Here is a 26,800-nt window from a genome sequence, read left to right as displayed (position 1 = left end):
TTCTGCATGTGTGTTGCCTGCATTGACCCATGTGTTGTGGAGGGACATGATGGAAGTGACGTTTGACAGTGCCACTCATGTGCTATTGCTTCCTGTCTAGGGGACTATGATACAGTACCCTGATGCTTGTGTTCTCTGTCTCTCTCTACACATCGGCGAGTGAAGAAGAGGGCGGAGACGGCTTTGGAGCAAAGCGGCGGGGATACCTCCACCAGCCGGCGACTCAAGGCCCAGCCACCCCTCCGCGTCTGCCACTACAGCTGCAGTGGAAGGAGCGGTTGAGCCCCCACAGGGGCTTGCGATGGCGGAATGCAGTGTGGAGGCATCCAGGTTGGTGGTGTGCACAGAGGAGGAGGAGGCCGCTACTGAGCCACACATGGGGCCTGGTGGGGGTGGTACCACTGGTGCAAGTGGTGCAGTCCAGGGCCAGGGGCAGGAGGCAGCACAGGTTGCTGTGGAGGGGCCTGTGCATGTCACTGTCCCTGACCCTGTGCCTGCACCACCATGCACCAGCAGGGATGCCCCGTCCCAGGCCCGTCCGCAGGTAGGGGGGAGACCCACATTATCTGGCACTCCACTACCTGTGGATGAGGAGACCCGTGACCGTATGGAGTCCGTCCTGATTGGTGTCGCGTTGCGACATTCATGATGATGTGAGTGCTTCCTGGGGGGACCACGCACATCTTCACGAAGAGCTACATGCCAACGTGGCCCAGTTGGGAGGGGCCCTGGTCGGAGGGTTCCTACATGTGTCAGGCACTCTGGCGGCCCTCTCCTCCTCTGTGCACACTATGCTCCAGTTGTTCTCCGTGCCGTCTTCTGGCCCAGAATCCACCAGGGCCACCTGTGGACCTGCCCTTACCAACGCAGCCAGCTCGGTGGAGATCCCATCACAGTAGGGTGTCAGAGGTCCAGCAGGGGTGGACACCCCACCAATTGGAGCCCAGTAGATGGAGGACGTGCCGGCATCATCGGGCAGGGCACGTGCACGATGGCGCCAGTGGATTCCATCAACCCTGATGCCGTCATGATGGCAGAGGCAGTTGTGTCGGAGTCAGCGGCAGGCTCAGCACGGGAGGCATCATGGCTCGGGGCCATCAACATCAGAGGGACAGGCATCGGCCGGAGGGCAGGAGGACCCTGGAATGGCAGTGTCTTCCATGTGGCAGAAGTTGGGCCAGCGGACAGATACGGAGCAGCGGTGGATGGAAGAGGCACGGCTCACTATGGTCAGGGCGGAGAAATCCTTGCACAGGGCATTGAGGTGGGCTGAGTGCCTGGAGGCAACTCACAGGGAGTTGGAACAGGCCATGACTGCATCCCTTCGAGACCTCGGGGACAGGGAAGAGGCCCGCCTCCGGGACATCAACGTGGAGTTCGATGATGCCCTGGCCGGGAACATCACAGAGTGAGCAGTAGGATTTGCCCGCCGCCTTTGTATATAGTTGATTAGTGTTAGGTTTCCTTTCTGTTTTTCTTTCATTTTGGGCGCATGGACTATGCCCCACCTTTTTGTATATAGTTGTTTGTTAGGTAGTGTTTTTTGTAGGTTTCCTTTGAATTGTTGGGCTCATGGACCCTGGATTTGTAAATTGTATATAGTTGAAGACTGGATTTGACCTCCTTTTTTATTTTCCCATGGAGCAATGGATTTCTCTTTTTTTCTCCTTTGGATTTGGTTTGATGGACAAACACTTTGGAGCCATTTTATTTGGATTATGCATTGATATTTTTTTTTTTCATTTTTTTGGACATCCAGCCTTTTCTTTGTTATTATTGTTCTTGTGTGATTTTCTTTTATTCCATTGATTTTTCATTTAATACATTTTGGTTTCATACTTCAATTGTGTGGTATTCTGTCATTGGTTTGATGCATGTCACGATGAGGGTTTTCTCATTCACTTGCACCCATTGTGTGTGTGTAACAGACATGTATTGATGTGCATACTTGGCATTTGGGATGTGTCATGTAATGGGGATTTCAATGTGGGGTGGATGGAATACTTGGTTGGGTGTTTGGACTGGGGTGGCGTGGGGTGGGATTTGGGTGGCCATAAGGGACATGATTGTGGATGGTGATGATGTGTTGGGGAGGGACATGAGTCGGGGCCTGCTGGCAGTTGTCCGTCAATGCTGGGTGGGTGGAGGTGCATGGGGTTATGAGTCGGGGCCTGCTGGCAGGTGCCCGTCAATGCTGGGTGGGCGGGGGTGCAGGGGGACATGAGTCGCATCCTACTGGTAGGTGCCCGTCAATGCTGGGTGAGTGGGGTTCAGGGGGACATGAGTCGGGGCCTGCTGGCAGGTGCCCATCAATGCTGGGTGGGTGGGGTGCAGGGGGACATGAGTCAGGGCCTGCTGTCAGGTGCCTGTCAATGCTGGGTGGGTGGGCTGCAGGGGGACATGAGTCAGGGCCTGCTGGCAGGTGCCCGTCAATGCTGGGTGGGTGGGGGTGCAGGGAGACATGAGTCGGGGCCTGCTGGCAGGTGCCCTTCACTGCTGGGTGGGTGGGGGAGCAGGGGGACATGAGTCAGGCCCTGCTGGCAGGTGCCCATCACTACTGGGTGGGTGGGGGTATAGGGGGACATGAGTCAGGGCCTGCTGGCAGGTGCCCGTCAATGGTGGGTGGAACATGTGTTGGGGTTCACAAGTGCATGGTACCATGTGGGCTGCCTGCGGGGCATGCCCAGAGTAGATGGGTTGCCTGCGGGGCATGGCCAGGGTGGATGGGCTGCCTGCAGGGCATGGCCAGGGGTGTAGTGTAGTCCCCTGTGTTGTGGGCTGCCTGCAGGGCCTGGGGAGTGGGGAGGGGGCACACCCGTGAGGACTCACAATGACAAATCGCATGTAAAACGCCCTGCACTCCCCTCAGAATATACGTACCGCTCTTGCGGCGACAAATTCGTGTGTAAAATTCCCAGCGCACTCCTCAGAATACACGTATGCCTCTCGCGCTAGCGAAATCGCGTGTAAAACTCCCTGTGCACCCCTCAGAATACACGTACCCCTCTCGTGCTAGCAAAATCACATGTAAATCTCCCCGTGCACCCCTCAGAATACACGCGCCAGGTAAATAGCATGGAAAAAGTCCCCCCTGTGGTGTGGGCTGCCTGTGGAGCATGGCCAGGGTGGATGGGCTGCCTGTTAGGCATGTGGAGGGTAGATGGGCAGCCTGCGTGAATTTTGGGGGTGCGTGGGAAGTATCACATGCGATAGGCTTTGGGCGAGCATTGTACGTGCATTTGTGGGGTCTCACTGTGTCGACTCAGTTATTAATCCATTTGCGAGATTTCTGTCCAGGTATTCTTTTCATTTCTCATTTTCAGACTCAGAAAGAATATGCATATGACCAAATAGATTTGTTTTTCCTGTTAATAATTCGATGACAAAGTAATTTTGTCTCTGAGGTGAGTTCTTTATATTCCAAATCAGAAAAATGTCTTGATAATCTCTGTATTGCACTGCTAAAGATGCAACAAGGTCAATGGGAGTTGAACGTATTGTTTCAGAAATGGCTGTTTTAGTAGAATGTAAGCCTATAGAAAGTCTGATTAAACAGTGTTGTTTACAATGTTTCGAGCCAAAAATAGTGAACCGGCAGTCCAATTTATAAAGGAGTTGTGGTGTTGTAACCATGGAAGGACCAGAACAATGGGGTAATAATCAGCTTTAATGAGAACAAAACATGCTTCTTCTTTATGTGAAGCGATTGACATTGATAGTCATTTGTTTTTTTTCTGTGATGGTGCCAGCAGAAAGAGTAGCACCATTCACACCTTCAACAGGAATGAATGCATGTTTGGACTTCTGAGGAATCTGGTTCTTCAACACACATTCATCATCCAGAAACAACCCAGCTGCTCCACAATCGATCAACGCAGGAATGTTCTCCAGGTTTAGAATAAGGTAAATGTATGGCAACCTTGACCACAACAATCAAAGGGGTATTTTAGGAACAGAGTACGACTTCCCGGATTGTGGTTCCCTCTAAAACCATGAATGAGCGTTTTGAAGCGCTGAGGAGGGGCTATGGGGCAATCCTTTTCTAAATGATCTTTTGCAGCGCAATACATAAAGAAGCCCTGATTGTATCTTCTCGCTCTCTCTTTAGTTGGTGGTGGACATCTGGTCACACCTGATTGCATCGATTCATCTTCTCTAATAGGTTGTTGTACTGCTTTGGTTATTTTGGTGTTTCTGGGAATTCTTTCTTTTTTTTCTCAGCATGTCTATCTTGGAGATGGTATTCAAGCTGCACGACTAACACGATCATTTCAGCTAGGTTACCAGGACGAGGCACTCTAGAAACCTCATTCTTCAATTCCTCATTAAGCCCTCGGAAGACTAATGTCACAAATGCATCATTCGTCCAGCCTGTACCATGAGCCAACTATTTAAATTGGATGATATATATAAAGGTGTCCATGGTTCCTTGATTGAAATCCAATAAATGCTCTTGTGTTGATATTGTGATCTCTTGCTGGCCAAACATGGCATGTACTCTACTGAGAAAACCTTGACATGAATCAAGAATGGGATTGTTTGTAGTCACCAGAGGAGTGTCCGAACCCAAAATTCCTCTGGTGAGGTTGGTGGTTATATGTCCAACTTTAGCTCGATCTGTGGGAAAATAGGTGGGCTTAAATGAAAATTGACCAACACAAGAGTCTAAAATGTATATGTATTTTCTTGGATTGTCATTGAATTTCCCTTCAGGCTGGGGTCCCTTCAGTAGTACATGTAGATAGGTAACCATTTGTTTTAACAACATAATGATTTCAGCCTTTAAAATCCTAAATTGGGCAGTCAGGTTTTGCATAACAGCAAGTAACTTCTGTATCTGCTGGTCCATTGTAAAGTGGGCAGCGCTTTCTGTCATTTACACCAAGCACTTTTAGTTTATAGTAACATTGGAAACTAACCTGTTCATTGAAACGTCTGTTAAATTACATAATGGGAATCCTCCCACACCCCACACAGGTTCCTGAATTATATACGGTGACCTTAGTAGAGCTTGGGAAACCCTCCTGCAGATTAAAACACATTATGAGGACAGGATAGCAGCAAAGATGACGTGTTCTCCAAGAACAGTGGATTAGTCGTCCTGCCATCCCGTGTCAGAGGAAATTTAACAGTAGTGAAAGTAAGGAACAGTACCAAAGGAAAAAAAAAACCTGAATTCCTGCAAGAACACAGCAAGCCAAAACGAAAATCCGGGCATCTTGCATAGAAAAATTCAGGTATGTACAAGGGATAATGATGCAGGAAGGATGAAAGGTGTATGTCACAAAGTGGAAATAAGGGAAGCGTAGCACACAGATGCAATATATGGAAGTCCTGAAGTCTCATGAAGGAAGATGCAAAACTAAGTGTAATAGATGTACAAAATGAAGGGAAAGTTTGAAGAATTCCAGAAGCCGGTGAATATCACAAAGTAATGCACGGAAAGGGAGAAGTCCTGACGCCCCATGACAGAAGGAAAAGTACAAATGAAGAAAGGAAGAGAAGGTAAGGATAGACGAGAGCAGAGTCAAGAGAGATGGGAAGGGCAAAACAGAGCGAAAAGAGAGGAATCCCAGAATAGAAAGGAAAGGCATGGAAATCTGTATGGAGGCTAATAATTCAGGAAAGAAGGGACATGCTGGGCATACCAGAGAAATCAGCTATATACAGCTGCCTGAGTGCTTCTGATGTCCTCTGAGTTGGCAGGCCGCCAACCTGGAAAAGACGAGTCTGCTGAAGGTGATCACAAAAAGGGTAGCAACTCAATGCCACCTTAAAAGAGGGATGAAGACATCCAACTCTCATTCCCTTTCACCTGTGGAAAGGGAACAAGAAGGGGCACGATTCATGACAATGCAACACTTTGCACGAGAGTGCAGGCGAAGAAATAAAGTGCCACATGGCCCTAGTAGTATTAGTAGTATCCCAATGTATCAGCCTATCACCTATCCCTTGCAGATGCAACCCCGCAGATGCAACCCCAGCAGGTGCAACCTCAACAGATGCAGTCCCCATTTCCCCTGAATGCACAAAGTACACAACAGCACCTGTCTTCATTTGCCCCAAATATATAGAGTATTGTACAGCAACAGCACTTGCCCCAATTCCCAGAACCAAATATCCTACAAGCACAGATGTAAGCTACTGCTAAGCAATGGGACACCCTATACAAGAGTGACTTTGTTAGGAGGTAACCGTTTCACATTCCCCGGCACATAATTGAATTCCCAATGTGATAGCCCACAGTGGGCTCTAACATGCCCAGTCCTTTCAGTAACTGCAGACCCGGAAGAGTAACCAAAGGTTACAGTGAAGATAGGTAAGAAAACATTTTTGTTTTTGGTTGACACACACGCTACCAAGTCTTGTATTAAGGAAGGAAGAGTTCCTTTGTCTGCAAAAATAATGGACATGCAGGAATTTTCTGGGGCTGTTGTAATGGTTCCTTTCATTGAATATGTACCCATTTTCATAGGCACCCAGGAAGGTATAGCACCCTTGTTGTACTCAGGAGAGACACCAGTTAACATATTGGGCCAAGACACCATGATCAAATTAAACTTGACAATTTTGTTTTCCAAAAAATGTGTAGTGTTCTTCACCCCAGGCATGTATTAGATAAGGGTCATAGAAATACAGACATTTTGCTGCCACAGCCCTTTCCGAGGTATACCACTTTACCCAGAGTTATTTGTTTATGGGGTCAAATTCTCTTAGTATGGGTGCCCAGCATTAAGGACCACACTTTCCGATTACCAACAGGATGTGTATTGAGACCTGCCGTGCAAAAGGAATAACACCAGGCACCACGATCATAGTACACTTAGAAGCATCAGTAACAAAGACAGTTCAAGTCATTCTGCTTAGTGCAGACAACAAAGGTATTGAATGACGCACTGCCATATGTGTTGACCCAGCACAACACTTGATAGACTTCACTGATGAACAGGTTTTCACAGATGATAATGATGTTGGGGAGATGGTGTTTGAGATTTGCATGCCATGTCAGTTGGTTGTATAATACAGAGTGGTTCCCCACAAAGTATTACTTTTGAAAACACCATCAGCACATTTGCAAGAGGATTTGCACAGGGTGCCTAAAGGAATATGGACCAACGGCCCTCATGATGTGTGTTTTTTAAAGGAATAGGGGTCATCCACATCAAGCTGAAATCAGGGTCAATATTTCCCTAGGTGAAGCAGTACCCCATGTCATCGGAAGCAGATGAGGAAATATATTGCACCATTTTAGCCTTGTGGTGACAGGGTATCATGTAGGTATAAGAATCCCCATTAATCATGGCTGTATACCCAGTGAAAAAAGCAAAAGGGGGCCTTCGAGGATGTGCAGGACATCTGCCCTTTAAACAACTTACTAAAAGCAGAATTCCCAGTGGTGCCAAATCCAGCCATTATTTTGTGTAATATACCCACATAAGCAACTTACTTTACAGTAGTTGACCTAAAGAACACATGTTTTTCCAAACTGTTACACCCAGAGTCACAGCACCTCACCATGTTTACCCACTACAGGCAAGGTTCCAATGCACGTGTTTACCACTAGAGTACTGTGAATCATCAATGATTTTTAACAGAGTGTTACAGATGGACCTAGTTAACTTTCAAACACAGAGTACAGTGGTATAGTATGTAGATGACCTCCTCGTGTGTAGCACCACATAAGAGCAATGTAGAAATGATGTAGTGCAATTCTTAACACTATTAACAGAAAAGGGGTACAAGGTTGACAAAGAGAAGCTTCAATACTGACAGCAAAAAGTTGTGTACCTACGGCAGATAATATCATCAGCAGAGAGAATGGTTCACCCAGAAAGAACAGCAGCAGTGCAAGGCACACCACAGTCAAGTACTGTGAAGCAGATGCAACAGTTATTGGGCCTGTGTAATTACTGCAGGTCCTGGATTTCTGATTATTGTTCTTACACCAAACCCCTCTTACAGGGGTTGAAGGAAGCACATATAATGAAGGGCTTCATAAGTTGGACACCTGAAATGATTGAATTGTTCAAGGTATTTAAGAATGCACGCATTAATGTACCTATTTTAGCTTCCCCAGATTATAACAAACCGTTTTTTTTTTTCTCACATTCTAATGGTCAAGTGATGACGGCTGTCTTCACTCGGAAATCCTCACAGGGACACAGGCCTTTGGCTTATTACAGTGGTTTGTGTAGCACCACATAAGAGCAATGTAGAAATGATCTAGTGTAATTCTAGACACTATTAACAGAAAAGGGGTACAAGGTTGACAAAGAGAAGCTACAATCATGGCAGCAAGAGATTGTGTACCTGCGGCAGATAATATCATCAGCAGAGAGAATGGTTTACCCAGAAAGAACAGCAGCAGTGCAAGGCACACCGCAGTCATGTACTGTGAAGCAGATGCAACAGTTATTGGGCCTCTGTAATTACTACTGGTCCTGGATTTCTGATTATTGTGATTACACCAAACCCCTCTTACAGGGGTTGAAGGAAGCAAAGAAAATGAAGGGCTACATAAGTTGGACACCTGAAATGATTGAATTGTTCAAGGTATTTAAGAATGCACTCATTAATGCACCTGTTTTAGTTTCCCCAGATTATACCAAGCTGTTTTTTTTTTTCTTTTCTCACATTCTAATGGTCAAGTGATGATGGCTGTCTTCACTCGGGAAACCTCACAGGGACACAAGCCTTTTGCTTATTACAGTGGTCTTCTTTACCCAGGCATGCAGGGACATTTTCCATGTGAGCAATCAATTGCAGCAGCAGTGTTTGCCATCCAGAAATCATCCACCATTACTATGGGCTGCCCAGTGATGCTCTATGTGGAGCATGCAGTGTTTGTTATCCTGAAATAATCAAAGTATATCCTTACCAGCCAACAAGCTTCTCATGATTATGTAATTTTGTCAAATCATTCAATTAACATAGTGAGGTGTCACATTGTTAATCCAGCAACATTTTTCTTGGCCCCAGTGCAGCCAGGCAACAATGTACACGATTGTACCACATATCAGGACACATTAGATTATCTTACTCAAGTTAAGAAAGACCCCTTAGAGGAAGGAGAGATACTTTTCATTGATGGGTCATCAATGATTAATCAGGATATGAGATTTAGGTGCATGGGGAGGCAGTAGTCAGCCATGAGGTTTGGTAGTTTGAGATCACATAAAAATGAGTCTACCACCACACATTCTGCACAAGCAGCAGAACGTTAGGCTTTCAAAACAGCAAATAGAACTATCTAAAGGATTTTGTTCCACCATTTATTCAGATTCCACATATGTCACATCAACAGTGCACTCAGGGTTGTCAGATGGAACACAGGTGCAACATACAGATTTATTTTCCAGATTAATAGAAGTGCTGCCCTTTCCTTCAGCATTAGCAGTTGTGAAGTGTGTAGCTCATACCAAATGTACAGATTTAATATCTGTGAGCAATGATGTTGCTGACACAGCAGCAAAGGAAGCAACATACTAAATTCATGTTACAGAGAACGTTCACATGGTTACATACATTCCACGACAGCAAGTACAAATTACTGAACACAATAAATCCTTACCCGTGACTGAGATAATGGCGTTACAGGGATGTGCCTCTCAGCAAGAGCAACGACTATGGACAAAGAGATTTAATATGATGATAGAATATTTCAGGGTTGTCTGTTATGCCCCAGGGGCTGCTTCAGAATGCCCGTGAACAATTGCATTACACAACACAAACATCCAGAGAGTACATTGCAGCTGACCCACAAGAAGAGTAGTTTGCTCCAAATTTGCAGCAACACGAGTCAGAGTTTATTACCAATTGTGTCACATGGCACTGTTAACCGGAGGTCGCACGTTGAAAATGATTTAGCCAACATTGCCCTGCCCTTCCAGGCCTTTTCAGCATCTTCATATAGATTATGTAGCTATGGTTAAAAGATGCAAAAACTTTCTCTATTTGATTTTTTGTGGTGTGCGAATTCTCCCATTGGCTTGAAGTAGGTTCCTGTGCCCACCCCAATGAGAATTCCACAGCTAAATTCCCTGTGCGTGAGATGTTCCACAATGGAGTATTTGCGAGGTGTTGAGGTCTGTTAATAGGCCACATTTCTTCTATGAAATCACTTCCATTTTGGGCATCAAGCCTAAATTATGTTCACCTCCAGGCCAACCTAATAGTAAAGTGCCTCTACGGCTTACTAAAAGAATGCCTTGGGAAGATGTGCAAAACACTTAACAGGAGCTGGCAGCATTACATGCTTTTAGCTTCATTTGCTTTGAGGAAGCAGCCTGTTTCCGTTCATCATCTAACCCTGAACAAGATCATTAAGGGCAAGAGGCTGCACACACTACTTCTGTCTGCACAGCTTCTGATGCTCACAGTTCAGCAGAGATTTTGGGAGACGAGTTTCAGGGATATCTTAGGGAGCTTACCAATTCTCTTAGGTTCATAGTCAGCTAGCCACATTAACAACAGATGCACCAAAGCCAAAAGAAGAAGCATCACTGCTATAGCAACCCACAAATGTATCTGGGCGACAACATTTTAATCATGAACTTTACATGTAAGTGGAACCAACTGAAATGCTTGGGCCCGTTTGAAGTGACCTATGCCACACTAACCACCTTGCAGTTTGCTGGTTATAAGAACTGTCTCCATTTGTTGGATGTCCGGAAAGACAAAGGCAACAGCCCCCTTGCAGGAAAAGAAAAGGGGAGAGAAACAAGGGAAGTATCGACTAGCTAACTGTGACTTTTTTAACTTCAGCAAAGGAGACCCGGAGGAGTGATGAAATGTATGTTATGTTTGATTGTGGTTTTCTTCCTTTGTTTTCTTCCTTTCCTTTTGTTTAAACAAGAATGGGGTTTGGCACAAAATAGCGCTAATGATATATTGGTAGGAGAGAATATTAATGTGTCTGTGACCAGGAGCAAAAGGGATGTTTTGAATTCAGAATTGATCTTGAGCAGCAGTAGGGATGAGCATCACAATAACACCAATAAAATGTGGTATAACCACATGAGGGCAGTGTAACGAGAGATGGCAAATGATACTTGCTTTGTCTGCTCCCTGATTCAACATGTGATAGGTAAACACAAACTCTCTATCCCACGGGAAGTACCGGCACACTGTTTGGTTCACCTGGCCTTATGCAGGGTTAGGGGGCTGTACATTGGGCGGAAGAGGGCGATGTTGTTTAGGATGATAATTATATCAAGTTAAGAAGATGGCAGAAAAGGAAGAAACAGAGGATGTTGTATTGCATTATGAAACAAACGGACCAAGGAGAGGGGAGCAATCATAACACAGCACACACTTTCTTTTGAAAATGAAACAGGACATGCTTTGCCTTGGTGTAGGACGAGACCACAATTACATATAGGGGGTGCTGTTTTTTATGAGGACGAGTGAGGCAGAAGGATTAGTGGGATTCTCAGAAGAAGTGGCCAAGCATATCAACAATACTTGTTTTAGTATTTGGGAAAGTAATATCCTGACAATAGATTGGAGAGATGAAAATAAGCAACCCATTAAAATACAGGCACTTACACAATCTTCTTTGTGTTTCAGGTCCAAGGTTAGCGTAAAATTGGACCTAAACAAAAGGTTCACAGGAACAATGGAGCTCCAAAGCGTACGTGGAGGAACAGCAGCATAAATGGACCATTATTGGGCATGTGTCACTCAGATATATACCCAACTCCCACCACGTTTGGCCATAGTTTGATCTCTTATTACCCCACACTCACCAGTACTGGTGGTACCACATTTGGAGCTTGTGTAGTTTGCTGAACATCCTGTTCTTCGCAATTTATATCAAAAGTGGACTAGACTATCCGTGAACTTGCAAAGACGTTGTCGCAATAAAAACTATTTTTCCCAGGAATCCTCTGAAATATTATCAGAAATACCTATGGAATGTCGCCTCTTCAGCAAAATGGCTACCTTTTTCCTGTCACCTCTTGTACTAGGAATACAAACAGCTGCCTGTGTCAAAAGGCTTCATATAATGCTTTGGGAGTTGTTGTAACTGGAAAATGGTACAGAGTGGGCTTAAAAGCGATCAGGGAAGAAAGGCAGGGAGTTTGTTTGACCACCCTACAGAATAGGTATGTCCTCGACCTGAAAACAGCCACGCAAGAAGGATTGTGTGCAAAGATTGGATGTTCTTGTTGCTCGTGCATGCACTAAAATGATGCTGAAAATAAAATCATGGCTGTAGCTATCAATGCACTGAACACACTACATACTACGATGGAGAATGAAAGCAGCAGGGTTGTTGAAGATGACTGGCATAACACCATTTTATCTTGGGTGCCCACCTGGTTGAGCAATACAGTTAAGGTGCTAGTTACTATCCTCTTAGTGGTGCTCATTGATCTTTGTGGCTGCCAAATGTGTTTGGGTTGTTGCAGAGGGGTTGGGGCTAAGGGAACATCCATCATGTCACTCCAATTGAAGAGTTCCAATGACACAGCCACAACCCTCTTGAGACATGTTCACACAAAAACAGATTTGTGGAATTTCAAGACTGAACACTGTAAGGTTCAGATATGCAATCGCATAGTTCCTCCAGGCATGCTCTTTAGTCCAACTCTAGATACTGAAAATTACACTGAACATTGAATAGATTGTAATCGTGATGGTGATTTCCGTTTTATGACCTGTAGTTCTGAGCAGTACGCAGCACAGCTTGAACGCTTACGAGGTGTCTGCAGGGTATGGGTTAAAAAATACGATATGGATAGGAAAGAGGAGGAGTTACTGGTTAATACATTAATCAAAGGTGGAAGGTAAATAATGCGAATCCAACACCCTAAATGTGTGCGCAAGTATAAGATGAGAAAACTCTTTTGGCAAGTTATTCGGTCTCTGACAGTGGTGTGGCTATCATGCATTTGGTTGGTGTGACATTGTATTTAGGGCAGATGTACTTTTGCCACACTGAAGTTTTATTTATAGAATTAGTCTTTTTATTTTTTTCACCACATCTATTCTTTTTATTACATTTATATTATTAGATAGGGTTATGTAGCTTGGATCTATTTTGTATATGTAGATTCAGTTTTATTAAGTCTAGTTGTTAGTTGTTGTAATGAGCAAGAGATCTGCCATGTTGGAATGGGCCGGTGTTAAAGGTTGCAGATTTTCCCATTCTAGGGTGCTAGTCTGCATTTGGGAGTGACGCTGAATAGTTTTCAATTCATTGTTACGAGGGATGAAGTTCTAAGGTGCCTGCAACTAGACACAAGACAGCAGGTGCTTTCCCAGATGATAGATGGATGAATAGACAATGATTGTGAAGGACAAAATAAGAAACATGAGAAGGCCCCAGACAGCAGCATTGCCAGAATAAAGAAGTAGGTTATGGCCACAGTGCCCCCATGCCCCCATTGAAAGCAGAGCACTTGGTTCAGTGGTAAAAATGCCTTAGTGAAACAAATACATAGAATAAACTATTTCTTTATGCAGCTATTCATTGGAAGAAGATAATTAGAAAGTTGCGTCCAGAGTTGGCTGCATGTATCGAGATGGAAGTTACAGAGTGAGTAGGGGAAAGGGGCAGGAAGCCTAGAAACCCAATTATGGGCAAGGGATTGTGGTGTTCCATGGGTTGCAACAAATTTTTGACCTTGCTGATTTTCACTCATAGTATGTTTGGTCCACCTTGGTCGGATGCTACAGGCCGAGCTTCCTCAGGTGTAACTGTCCAAGTAGAGTAAAGCGTTTTTTTTTAATCAAATGCACCATGAAGCGTGCCAGCCAATAAAAATAATGCATTTTGTGCCGAGTATGAAATTATGTTATATTTGAGGGGTGGTATTTTTGTTGGTCACAAGAAAGGAAACCTCCAATTATACTGTTTAATATATATCGGTCTTTGGGAGCTTAATGACACGAAGCCAATGAAATTAATGTTGCATATTGTAGAACATGTTCATTTTCCAGTTTATTGCGTTAAATATTATAGCCCAGAGTGGTCATATCGAGATGGTCCTCAGTTCAGTTCTATGGAGCTGTCTGATCTCCAAGCCGCATTTGCAAATAAAAACTGTTTCTTCCATGCACTCTACTTTTGATTAATTTTGCCTTATTTTGTATTACTTTGAGGTACCTTACCTTTACAAGGCCATAGCCCTGTTATTATCAAAGGTACATTGAGTCTAAGATGCACTCATTCAGATGTCCTTTGGAAACAAGTAAACAAATGAGCCTGCTCCATTTTCCAGAGCATCTCATCATTTGTGCCAACAAATGTTTTGAGACTCTGGCCCACAGAGTTCTGCTTCTATTGAGGACCAGTTCAGTGGAATTCTTTGCATCAGGTTAATGATGGCCAAAGACGTGTCGAAATCACTTCTTTCAGAGGTCCTCATCACCAGTTCGGCAGTAGCCCTCAAATGCAGCCGTAACAGCATTACCACCACATTTAAGGACTGGCCCTATCACGAGTTGGGGGATAAATTGGCTGTTTTACCTCTAGCTTGTTGCTTGGGGTGAACATCCCATTTCGTGCCTGTTTTTCGTGCTATTACTGCCGGCTATATTAGCGCAGTATTAGCGCCAAAAATTCCCCATTGGTTCCAATGGACCGAATGGGCCCAATGGAAAATTCCCAACCAGTAAGCTGGCAGTAATACCGCCGGTACTTTTGGCACTAATGCTATTGCAGTTGGGTGGCATTACAGGTGGGATGAGGCCCAGAACCTCTACAAGGAGCATATTTCAATAGACCAGCACGACATTTATTTCTAGAATCATAACTTTAGTTTCATAGACAAAAATAATAGAGAACTATCCACAAGCAAACATCAAAGGTATATGCTACCCAACCCCAAGATTCTAAACAGCCTTTTCGACCCAACCTCCATATTGTATCTAATAAACTATCAAGAGCCTGGTCCAAATTTCACAGAGCTTGTTTTTCAAATGCCTGTCCCATTCAGACATTCCTTCATTTGAAAATCAAAAACCCTATGATTTATGTCACACAATTCCACAACCATAGTCTTTGAAGACTTGCCCCAAATGTACTTAAGTCTCCACACACTTGCACCTCAAAATGTAAAAAAAAAAAAAAAAACTCCAAACACTGCCTGGAGTATCTATACCATGGTTTTGTGGGTGTGGATAATGTGCGTTATCGTCCTAGCCTTATCTCACTCCCATGGCTCCCAACATTTGCACACATCACCATGGCCAGATAAAAATCAGCTAGCAAAGGAGCAAGTATATGTCTACAATTGTTCCTACAGGGGCTTATTGCATTCTTTTACAAAAAAACATACCACATATCATCCATATATAATTGAAAAAGATGTGCCACCTGACCGATATCTGAATTTTGTGAAATTGCTTTTGCATCCCCCAAAATATTCAGCCAGCACAATTACACTTAATGGTAAGTTCCCACCAGGCCACCTGCAAAAGCATTTCCCCATCTTAGGGTTAAACTGCAACTTTGAAATGTTCACAGCTTTGACAGCCAGTACAAGCCGTTTGATGTAGAATGTTTGGGTGTGAATGGGCGACAATTCCCAATGTTGTTAATGCTTAAAATACAATACTGTTTTGGGCAACTCCATCAGAAATGAGATATGGGCAAAATGCTAGACCTGCAAATGACAGGGCCCTTTGAAGGTCAACTCACTGATATTAACCCATCTGTGGAATTGTACTATGTATTAAGTGTACTGTATCACTGTGGTCTTGCTGACGCTGGATGCTGGCAAAACAAAGTTAAAGGTGAATATTTTGCATTGGATGGTGCTTGAGCCCCTGGACTTGCATGTGGACTGTGGATTGTCGATTGTGAGCCCATAGCAACCCATAACAACCCATAGTGATTGCTAACTTTTTCACTCTGTTGCAGGAAAAGAAAAAGGAGTGGAAACCACTCCCTCAATTACCCAGCTTCCCTTTATCTAACGTGCACCTGCGCATTTGTGCACGCGCATCTGTGGAAGTGCGCTGTTTAAGTGTGCTGTCTAGTCAGATAGCGTGGAGCACAGGGCCAGTGGTTTGCACATAATACCTTTTACCGGAAACACCATACAATGATGATGTAACAACTGATGGGTAGTGTCACAGCTCCGGTCTCCAGGCGCAGGAGTGGCACGAACCAACCACCCCCTCCGTGGTCTGGGCACCTGCAAGGTAAAACTTATACAGGCCTCCGAGACCGCGGTGGGGAAAGAGGGTCAGGGATCCATTGGTTGGACAGGCATTGGTATTCAGGATAACCAGAAAGAGGGGCAGGAGAGGGAAGTTGGATTTGCAAGTGAAAGTAGGCAAAATACAAAATATAACTATTGACAATAACACATACTCAATCAGAGAAAACATGTTCTACATGCACATAGTACGAAATGAGTGAAATGCAAGACAAAGAGAGACTTATCTCTGGGTTGAGTGCTGGCCTCCTGCCTGTGCACTCTCAGGTCCGCTAACAGGATCAGTTCAATGCTGCAAAGAGAGCGTGAGTTACTAATCTGTGTGTGTTTACACCACACACACAACAACATTCCTGCCTCAAAGTGAGTGACTTCTCCACATACACCCTTGTCTGCTGCTATGTACGTATATGTTAGCTTGCCCCTGTGATGGTTCATACACTGTCAATACAGTTAGGCAGGCACACGTGAGCACGCGGCAAATGGAATACCAATGCATCAAGAATCACACATGACAGAATGGTCTCTGGGTGACCTGCTAGATGTGTATAGCAAGGTGCGACTTCAGTACAAGTCGTGTTCTGGCAGCCGTGGATTACAATAGGTAGTACAAGTGGCAATTTGCACATGCAAATGAAATGCACTGCACACAAGTCAGTGCCTCGCTGGGTGTCCCTGTGCGCTGTACAAGTTTCTGGCACTGAACGCTACTGTGTGAATAACTCAGCTTCTATGGAGCAGGGGGGACTGGAGGATATGTGCGACAGCCCCTGCGTGTGCCCCTGACAACTTGTCAAGCTACTTGGCATTTGTCCCTCAATGCATCTTAGCTGTATTGTGCACTTCTAAAACAATATCTGGCCAAGCTCCCCATCAGTGGCGCTACTTAGCATGCATGTGCAAGTGGCCTGGTGGAAGGTTGGCTGCGGTGTGTCCCTCTTGTGCTGCTCACTTTGCTTGGAGCTCCTGGAAACACATCTGCTTCTGTTGGTCGTCTGTGAACAAGCCCTGTGCTACTGCTTGCGCACACATGTCTGCACCACCAAACGTAGCCAGGTTTCTGTAGTACTTTGCCCTGTGTCTCCTGGCAAAGGTGGTCTGGAGGCTCTTTGTCCTGCAGAAAGGGCAAAAAACATATAAACATCGCTTGAAAGTTCCCTGTGTGTGTTTATTCATGCTGGTTGTCACTGGGCCATGTTAGAGACCTACATTTGAACTCCTCCCACCATCAGTGTGACTTTGACAGGCAAAGGGTGCAGGCTACTGTCTACAACATGAAGTGCATCAAGGACATATACAGGAAATAAATAACATACATCACAATCTAGATCAATTAATTGACACATCAATCATGAACCCACCCAAAGAGATCACAGACATGCCGTGTTTAAAACCCCCACAATCCCCACTAGGGGTGTTAACACAAGTAGTACAGCAGCAGACAGGCCACAGATATGACAGTCCAAAGCCCTTGTGTAAATGACTGTTACACCGAACCATCTTTGCGAGCCCATGGATAAGGGAAGCAGGAGTGGCCTATGTGAGTCAGGACCCCAAGCTCCAAACACACACACGAGACAAGCTTGAAGGGCCCAGCTGGAACAGACAGTGGATACTTTCAAAAGCCACAAAGTGCCACAACGTCACATGAATGCACAATAGACAAGCAATTTTAAACTATATTAACTAATTAAACTAACTATAAAAAACCTACATTACCTAATTAAGCTAACTATCAAAAACCATATTAACTAACTAAATTAAGAAGAAAAATCAAAAATGGCCACATACGACCCTGGGGGGAGGAACCAGGATGGGGAAGGTACAGGGTGCACCTCAACACCCACATGCGATGATGTTGAGACAAAAAAAAAAAACTCCATGGGCTCAAAGGCTGCACAGCCTGACCTGTGTGGGAGATATCTCGTTGTCCTCATCACCCTCTTCCTGAAAAGGTTGACGTGGCACAGTACCCTCACCACACCTAGGCGCAGCTTGCCCCCCATTAGCAGCAAGTCTGCGGGACGGAGGAGCCTGGTTCTGTGCGGCGATGACACGTAGGTCAGCATGTAGAACCTCGTGTGATACGCGTGCTTCCTCTTGCAAGGTAGCACTTGTAACACAGAGTTCTTCCTGCGTGGCCTGGCTGGACAACTGGTATACCTCCCGGCAAGCACGTAGCTCAGCCGAGATGGTACTCTCCAGCTGCTCCAACCTCTCCTCTGACCGCTTCCTCTGGGACATCAAGAGCACACCCAGAATAGATCTGAGGGATTCATACTCAACCCTCATGGCCTCCATGTGTACCTCTGCGTGAGCAGCAATTGCTTGACGCAAAAACATAATTTCAGCCCCGCGTGCCCTGTCTGAGGCCACCATGCCCAGCCTGAGCGAGAGGGCCATGGACTATGCCAACCGCTGCTGGAGTTCCACCTGCCTAGCAGGGGGCAGCACGGATTGGGCCACACGTTCCATGCTCTCAGTGATGTTATCAATTGCTGCCCCCTGGTGTTCTGAATTGGCAACCATGGCTTGCTCCCACTCAGTATACCCCAGTGGCACATGGCCACCGTGTTGCTGGGCTTGATACCTGCGGGGCCCAAGGCGCTGATGTCCTTGTTGGGTTGGCACTGCCCCTGGCTGCAGGACTACATTCCTCAGTCGACCTGATGCCCCAGGCACATCAGCAACTAGAGTGGAGGGTGACCCTGCCTCCCGATCCACCACAGGCAGAGGTCCCACCACCATCTGGCCCCTCAGTGCAGGTGTCGGGGACAGAGGAGCGTCTACATCAGAATCTCTCACCCCTGACGAATGGACTTGAAGCACATCCAACTCAACATTGTCGTCAGAGTGATCATCCGAGCTAGACTCATTGCCAGCCCTAGACAAGATGGTCTGTAACACAAGTGGGTTCTCGTGGCCTACCACACATGAAGCAGACATGTCACACACAAAGGAGAGCCTGGCAGTCATCCAGTGGCCATGATATGCATACACATCCCAAAAGCAGAAATGGATGTGTGTAAATAGCAAAGCCTACAGTATTACAAAATGTAGTATATGAACTCCATCAGACACCACCTCTGTCTGGCTCATGTCACAGGCAGAAAAGACAGATGGCAACTAAGAGATGCAACACACCATAACCATGCCTGAACTGCAAATTGACCACTGCTGCAAGTGAATCCAAACACACAATGACACAGTTAACATGCATGTAGCCATGCATCACTGAAGCATCATCATCAATATAATCACATCCATCTGCAGGTCGCCCCGTACCGGGTGGCATGGGCCATGCAGAAGTAGTGAATGTCACAAGCAAAGCAAGGGCCTGCAACCAGGCACGAGGGACCATAACGCCCTGTACCGTGCGAGCTGCAGGATATGAGGCCTCCACAACACCCCTCAGGGCCTGATTGTGCACATTGGGCTATGAATGTGCCTATCACATAATTTCTTGTGGGAATCTTCACGCCCGGGAGGCACCATAGTAGCTAAGTGAGCCTGGCCATACACATACTGCACAACAGTGAACCTTAGGGATACTGCCAGTTCCACATAACGTGCATGTGCAATGCATATATTTCTACAGCATAAACGTCTATCAACTACATATTAGTCAGTCAACTAGAAAGCTGCAGAAGACACATGTGTAAATGGACACTATCACAAACACATAAGCGAGTACTTGCAATGTTGCACCACACAACGTTGCAGCTGCCTGCATATGTACATGTGAAAGTGTTCAAATACACCCATTTCCCCTTACACCTGTATTGTGAACATGACCAGCATCCAATACACCAAAGCAAGCAGCCATAACGCTGCTTGCTTTGATGTATGTGGAACTGCACACATACACACGTGAAGGATGCTGCACAGTCATCACAACCCGATTGGCAGGCTACAGCCAATCACTGCCCTACGCCAGTTGGTATAGGCTGCACATTGACCAATAAACCCATCTAAACAACCACTAGGGAGTTCCAATACTGAGTACATGTGCCACAGGATGCACCTGTGCCCGTTGCAATACATGACAGAGAAGGGATGAAAAAGAGCCCATACATGCCCGGTGACTTTGACATTGCATCAGTGAGTACTAATGTAGAAGGGTGAAACCCGGCTCAGACGTGGGTTGATGCAGTGCAGGACATATGTACATGAGCCACTCTCTACATGAACAAGTACATCATGAGGTACTCCAATAGATGTGAAGGCAGTGCAAGGGCAAGTTCAGGCATGACGTGCAATGTGCATTCAATGTGTTGCAAGGCTACATGCAAACCCCCCACCCCCTCTAAGTGAAAGTGCAGGGAGGCATTGTATGGCAGCAAACGGGTGACCAGAGACCTGTGTATTGCCAGACAGTGTTGACTAGTGGCAATTGCATCATCTGAGTCAACTGACGACACAGCAGATGATGATGGGACAGTAAGCAGGACACATGATGAACCCTGAGTAGTACACCCATGTGTGCAGAAGCCACTACACCAGTAGAACAGAGTCAGTGGGCCAGAAACAGGGTGAGTCCTGTGCCCCACACAGACTGTGACCCTAAACCTGTGTGTGATGCTGGTCTGAGCCAGAGTGGGCATGTAATTGATGATCAAATGCCAGAAAATGTAGGTCAGGCTGAACACGTACTACAGTGATCATCCTGTCAAGGACACATAGGGGCATGCGGAGCATCTGCCATCTGCACAGTCCAAGTGAGACACCCTGCATCAAGGACAGAGGATGTACCCCACTGCATGTATCTGGCAGGTTGGCTGGTGGAAGTTTGCATGGATAGAGGAGCCTTCAACAGGCCATTGCAGTACGCCAACATGATGCACAATAGTGCCATGGTGAAATTGTGGTGCAGGGGGGGGCGGGGCAAGGGAGCATGCCTACGTGGAGTAGCCACATGCTGGCTGAAGACACATGCACGTCAGTCACGCAATGACATAGTCCCAGTGCTGAGAGGAAACACACCCCAGGCTACATGCAGAATGGCCAGTGAGCTGGAAAATGGACCGGAGGGGCAGCCGTGTGAGAAGGGTGCAAGTGTGGCCATGAGGACAGTCCCTGTCTGCTCTACATGTCCAGCATCCTGCAAAGCAGGCATGCATCATTGAAGCATCGTATGACTTGCACATGGGAATCATGTACACATGACATGTAGTGGCAGACAAGCACAACACATCACACAAGCAAACCACACATGTCCTCGACAAAGACGCTACAACACTCACTGGACGGGGCATCAAAGTCCAGCATCTCTCCCACTTCTTTGACCATTCCTGCTGGTATGAACTCCGCAGCGACAGACTTGTGCGGAGTGAGGTCTTCTTCCTCAGCTGGTGGCCCACTGCCCGTCACCAGACTCATCTTGTAATTAGAGGCACGCTTTGCCTTAGTACTGCGTTTGAGGTCATCCCAACGCTTTTTGCACTCTTGAGCTGTGCGCACCTCATGGACGAATGCACTGACATGATCCGCAACTTGCTTGCAGTGGGACATACGATGGGCAGCCGTAGTTTGACAATTGGGCCCCACTAGCATATCACAGTTGTGGTCCCGCACGTAGTCCACAAGGAAGTCCAGTTCCTGCTTGCAGAAAGGCTTCTTCCTCGACATGCCAGAGGCCAGAGGCTGGAGCTGTGTCTGGGGTCCCAGCAGCCTCTACTGCAGGTGAACCTTCCTCCTCTTGGTCAGTGGTGCGGACCTTGGCTGGCAAATGCCGCCCTTATCAGTATGGGCAGTGGCGCTATTGAACCGAGGGAGTGGCAGGTGGAACAAGGACGGAAGCCCTGACTTGCGTCAGTGGCTGCTGGGTGCCCTGGAATGGACCCTGCGTAGCAACATCCACTGTGCCAGGGTCATTGACCGGGACTGTCCTGGATGGTAGACTCGCAACCGGGCTTGTGTCAGCTGCATCTGCCCATGCACTTGCCAACACCCGGATAGTTGGGGCAGCAGATGACATTACTGCCCCAGGGACACGTGCCTCAGTCAGGGCAGCCCTGCGTGCACCTACGGTGTGTCTCCTGACCTCCTGGAAATCTTCCATGGACTCTTCAGGAGACAACGCACCCTGCGCTGGCAGACCCTTAGCCTGGGTGGTGGTGTCCACAGCTGCACCTGCAGCTACCACTACCCTTGGGCCCGTGGCAGTCGATGAAACGGACTGCCGGGTCACATGGGCGCCAGTGCCAGATGCAAGAACTGCACCTCCCGGAGCTGCAGGGGGTGGTGGCATGACTGCACCAACAAATGGCACAACATCATGCCGAAGTGGCGCACCCCTCCCTCTTCACCCTCTGCAGCCACCCTGGACACCCTGGAGTCCCCCTACTCCCTGGGCATCCCGCCCACGTCCCTTACCACACCCGCCATGGGGAGTACGCCCAGCTAAGGCGCCCCTCACCTTACGTGGCCTCCCAGCCATGGCACAGATGGAGTAGCGCCGGCACAGATGTAGGGGATGAAGTTACGGGTCACGCAATGCTCAGGCACCCCAAAACTGCTGTAAAACCATGCACGCAACCCCAGTAGCCCACGTGTATGGAATTAAATTCAGCAGAACGCAGTGGCACCCAGGAACAAGAAAAATGTGCACGCCTGGGACTCGCAGGCTACTAGGACCTCGAAAATGGTACGCGATACAAAGATTTGCCCGCAGTGGGAAAAATAGCGTGCGTGACTCACTGTCTGACTAGCGTGATAATGAAAAACACGCGTAGCCAATATCACCGCCAAAAGAAGAGATACATCCTTGATCCGTTGTGAAGTTGTGATGGCGCGCAAAACAACACGAAGTAGCAACACACACGTCGGTCTCCACGAAAGGCAGGTACAGCGAACTGCTGGCCCCGCTCACCTTGAACCCGTGCTGAGGGAAACGCCCACACGTGTCATGTCACTTACGTGCTTAGGCCCTTTCCTTGGATTACACGCATTGACACGCGGACGTGCTGTTTTTTCACGTGCTGAATCACTATGCACACGTAATGAGGGAAACGCCTGCACACTTTACGTCACAGACCCGATTACGCGCTAAGGGCCTTTCCTTGAATTACACACTGACATGCAGTTTTTTCACATGCCAAATCACTCCGTATCAAGCTGGCCACGCGACAACACACGGAAGACCACGCTCCTGCCCAGAAGGCCATTTTCTTGCCCCCCAGAGCCCCGAGCAGCCTCCCACGAGCCATCTGCTGCTGCCTGCCTGCCTGCTGCCACCGTGCCCTGCCATTTGGTGCCTGCACATGTGCCATCTCCAGGGGTCCAGTTGATGTGGCCACCCCTACTGGAACAGAGGACTCCCCACTGGTATTCCATCGCTCCACAGCCTAGCCCCAGGACCCAGTTGCCCACCCACACCTGCCTCAGGGGTTGCAATGTCCAACACAACACCTTCCTGCACCTGTGGCAACCCCCAGCCAGAGAGGCAAAGGGCTGCCAGATTTACTTCCAATGAAGTTGGCATCCTGGTGGAGCAAGTACTGGGGCAGTATGATGCCCTCTTTACACCATCGTGCGCCGACAAGGAAGGACGGAGGAGGATCTGGATGGACATAGTGGGTGCCATCAACGCAGAGGGGGTGGCCCCCCGCAACATCAAACACGTCCAGAAGTGCTCGGAGGACTACAAGTCCAGGACCCTCAAGAAGGCCCGGTGCCTCTTAGACGCAGAGGATGCAGTGGGGCGCCAGGGCCAGCTTAGCAACCAGCAGATGAGGGTCCTGGAGCGCAGTCGCCCAGTGCTTCACCACCAGATCCTCAGGATGCAGGCCCGTCTGGAGTCGAGCGGCAAGTGGCCATGCATTGCTGTGTGAAACAGGGCATGTTGCAGTGTGCTGGTAGTCAGCTACTTGCCTGTATGTGTAAAATAGGCCATGTATGGATGTGTGTGTGCAGGGACATAATGGTACTGCATGTGAGACCAGTCATGCGTGAACCACATGGATTGTGCATGTGTTACAATGCAACATGCAGAGCAGCATGCAGAATGCACACATGAATGCATGCCTGTCTCTGTTCTTGGACATGGATGGGGTGTGAGAGATGGATGCTGCTGTCATGGACATGTATGGTGTACATGTATGTGTGTCTGAGTAGCATGTGTGTGACTTTGAAACACCATGGATGCATGATACATGTCTGTGATGATGTGTTGAATCACTGATGCAGTCTAGTCATCCTTGTATCCACTGTGTCTGTGGTGTACGAGGCCAGATGCATGAGCCTCCGGTGATCTGTGTGCATGTGATCAGTATGACCCATGATGCATGTGAGTTTCAACCCACCATTGTATGTTAATATAATCCCTTGGACATGGATGCAAATGGTGATTGCATGCAGCGTTCCTGTTTCTGCATGTGTGTTGCCTGCATTGACCCATGTGTTGTGGAGGGACATGATGGAAGTGACGTTTGACAGTGCCACTCATGTGCTATTGCTTCCTGTCTAGGGGACTATGATACAGTACCCTGATGCTTGTGTTCTCTGTCTCTCTCTACACATCGGCGAGTGAAGAAGAGGGCGGAGACGGCTTTGGAGCAAAGCGGCGGGGATGCCTCCACCAGCCGGCGACTCAAGGCCCAGCCACCCCTCCGCGTCTGCCACTACAGCTGCAGTGGAAGGAGCGGTTGAGCCCCCACAGGGGCTTGCGATGGCGGAATGCAGTGTGGAGGCATCCAGGTTGGTGGTGTGCACAGAGGAGGAGGAGGCCGCTACTGAGCCACACATGGGGCCTGGTGGGGGTGGTACCACTGGTGCAAGTGGTGCAGTCCAGGGCCAGGGGCAGGAGGCAGCACAGGTTGCTGTGGAGGGGCCTGTGCATGTCACTGTCCCTGACCCTGTGCCTGCACCACCATGCACCAGCAGGGATGCCCCGTCCCAGGCCCGTCCGCAGGTAGGGGGGAGACCCACATTATCTGGCACTCCACTACCTGTGGATGAGGAGACCCGTGACCGTATGGAGTCCGTCCTGATTGGTGTCGCGTTGCGACATTCATGATGATGTGAGTGCTTCCTGGGGGGACCACGCACATCTTCACGAAGAGCTACATGCCAACGTGGCCCAGTTGGGAGGGGCCCTGGTCGGAGGGTTCCTACATGTGTCAGGCACTCTGGCGGCCCTCTCCTCCTCTGTGCACACTATGCTCCAGTTGTTCTCCGTGCCGTCTTCTGGCCCAGAATCCACCAGGGCCACCTGTGGACCTGCCCTTACCAACGCAGCCAGCTCGGTGGAGATCCCATCCCTGTCACAGTAGGGTGTCAGAGGTCCAGCAGGGGTGGACACCCCACCAATTGGAGCCCAGTAGATGGAGGACGTGCCGGCATCATCGGGCAGGGCACGTGCACGATGGCGCCAGTGGATTCCATCAACCCTGATGCCGTCATGATGGCAGAGGCAGTTGTGTCGGAGTCAGCGGCAGGCTCAGCACGGGAGGCATCATGGCTCGGGGCCATCAACATCAGAGGGACAGGCATCGGCCGGAGGGCAGGAGGACCCTGGAATGGCAGTGTCTTCCATGTGGCAGAAGTTGGGCCAGCGGACAGATACGGAGCAGCGGTGGATGGAAGAGGCACGGCTCACTATGGTCAGGGCGGAGAAATCCTTGCACGGGGCATTGAGGTGGGCTGAGTGCCTGGAGGCAACTCACAGGGAGTTGGAACAGGCCATGACTGCATCCCTTCGAGACCTCGGGGACAGGGAAGAGGCCCGCCTCCGGGACATCAACGTGGAGTTCGATGATGCCCTGGCCCGGAACATCACAGAGTGAGCAGTAGGATTGGCCCGCCGCCTTTGTATATAGTTGATTAGTGTTAGGTTTCCTTTCTGTTTTTCTTTCATTTTGGGTGCATGGACTATGCCCCACCTTTTTGTATATAGTTGTTTGTTAGGTAGTGTTTTTTGTAGGTTTCCTTTGAATTGTTGGGCTCATGGACCCTGGATTTGTAAATTGTATATAGTTGAAGACTGGATTTGACCTCCTTTTTTATTTTCCCATGGAGCAATGGATTTCTCTTTTTTTCTCCTTTGGATTTGGTTTGATGGACAAACACTTTGGAGCCATTTTATTTGGATTATGCATTGATATTTTTTTTTTTCATTTTTTTGGACATCCAGCCTTTTCTTTGTTATTATTGTTCTTGTGTGATTTTCTTTTATTCCATTGATTTTTCATTTAATACATTTTGGTTTCATACTTCAATTGTGTGGTATTCTGTCATTGGTTTGATGCATGTCACGATGAGGGTTTTCTCATTCACTTGCACCCATTGTGTGTGTGTAACAGACATGTATTGATGTGCATACTTGGCATTTGGGATGTGTCATGTAATGGGGATTTCAATGTGGGGTGGATGGAATACTTGGTTGGGTGTTTGGACTGGGGTGGCGTGGGGTGGGATTTGGGTGGCCATAAGGGACATGATTGTGGATGGTGATGATGTGTTGGGGAGGGACATGAGTCGGGGCCTGCTGGCAGTTGTCCGTCAATGCTGGGTGGGTGGAGGTGCATGGGGTTATGAGTCGGGGCCTGCTGGCAGGTGCCCGTCAATGCTGGGTGGGCGGGGGTGCAGGGGGACATGAGTCGCATCCTACTGGTAGGTGCCCGTCAATG

This window comes from Ambystoma mexicanum, chromosome 5p (assembly GCF_040938575.1).
Source record: "Ambystoma mexicanum isolate Mex_15411 chromosome 5p, UKY_AmexF1_1, whole genome shotgun sequence".
Taxonomy (NCBI): Eukaryota; Metazoa; Chordata; class Amphibia; order Caudata; family Ambystomatidae; genus Ambystoma; species Ambystoma mexicanum.
This window is presented reverse-complemented; position numbering follows the sequence as displayed.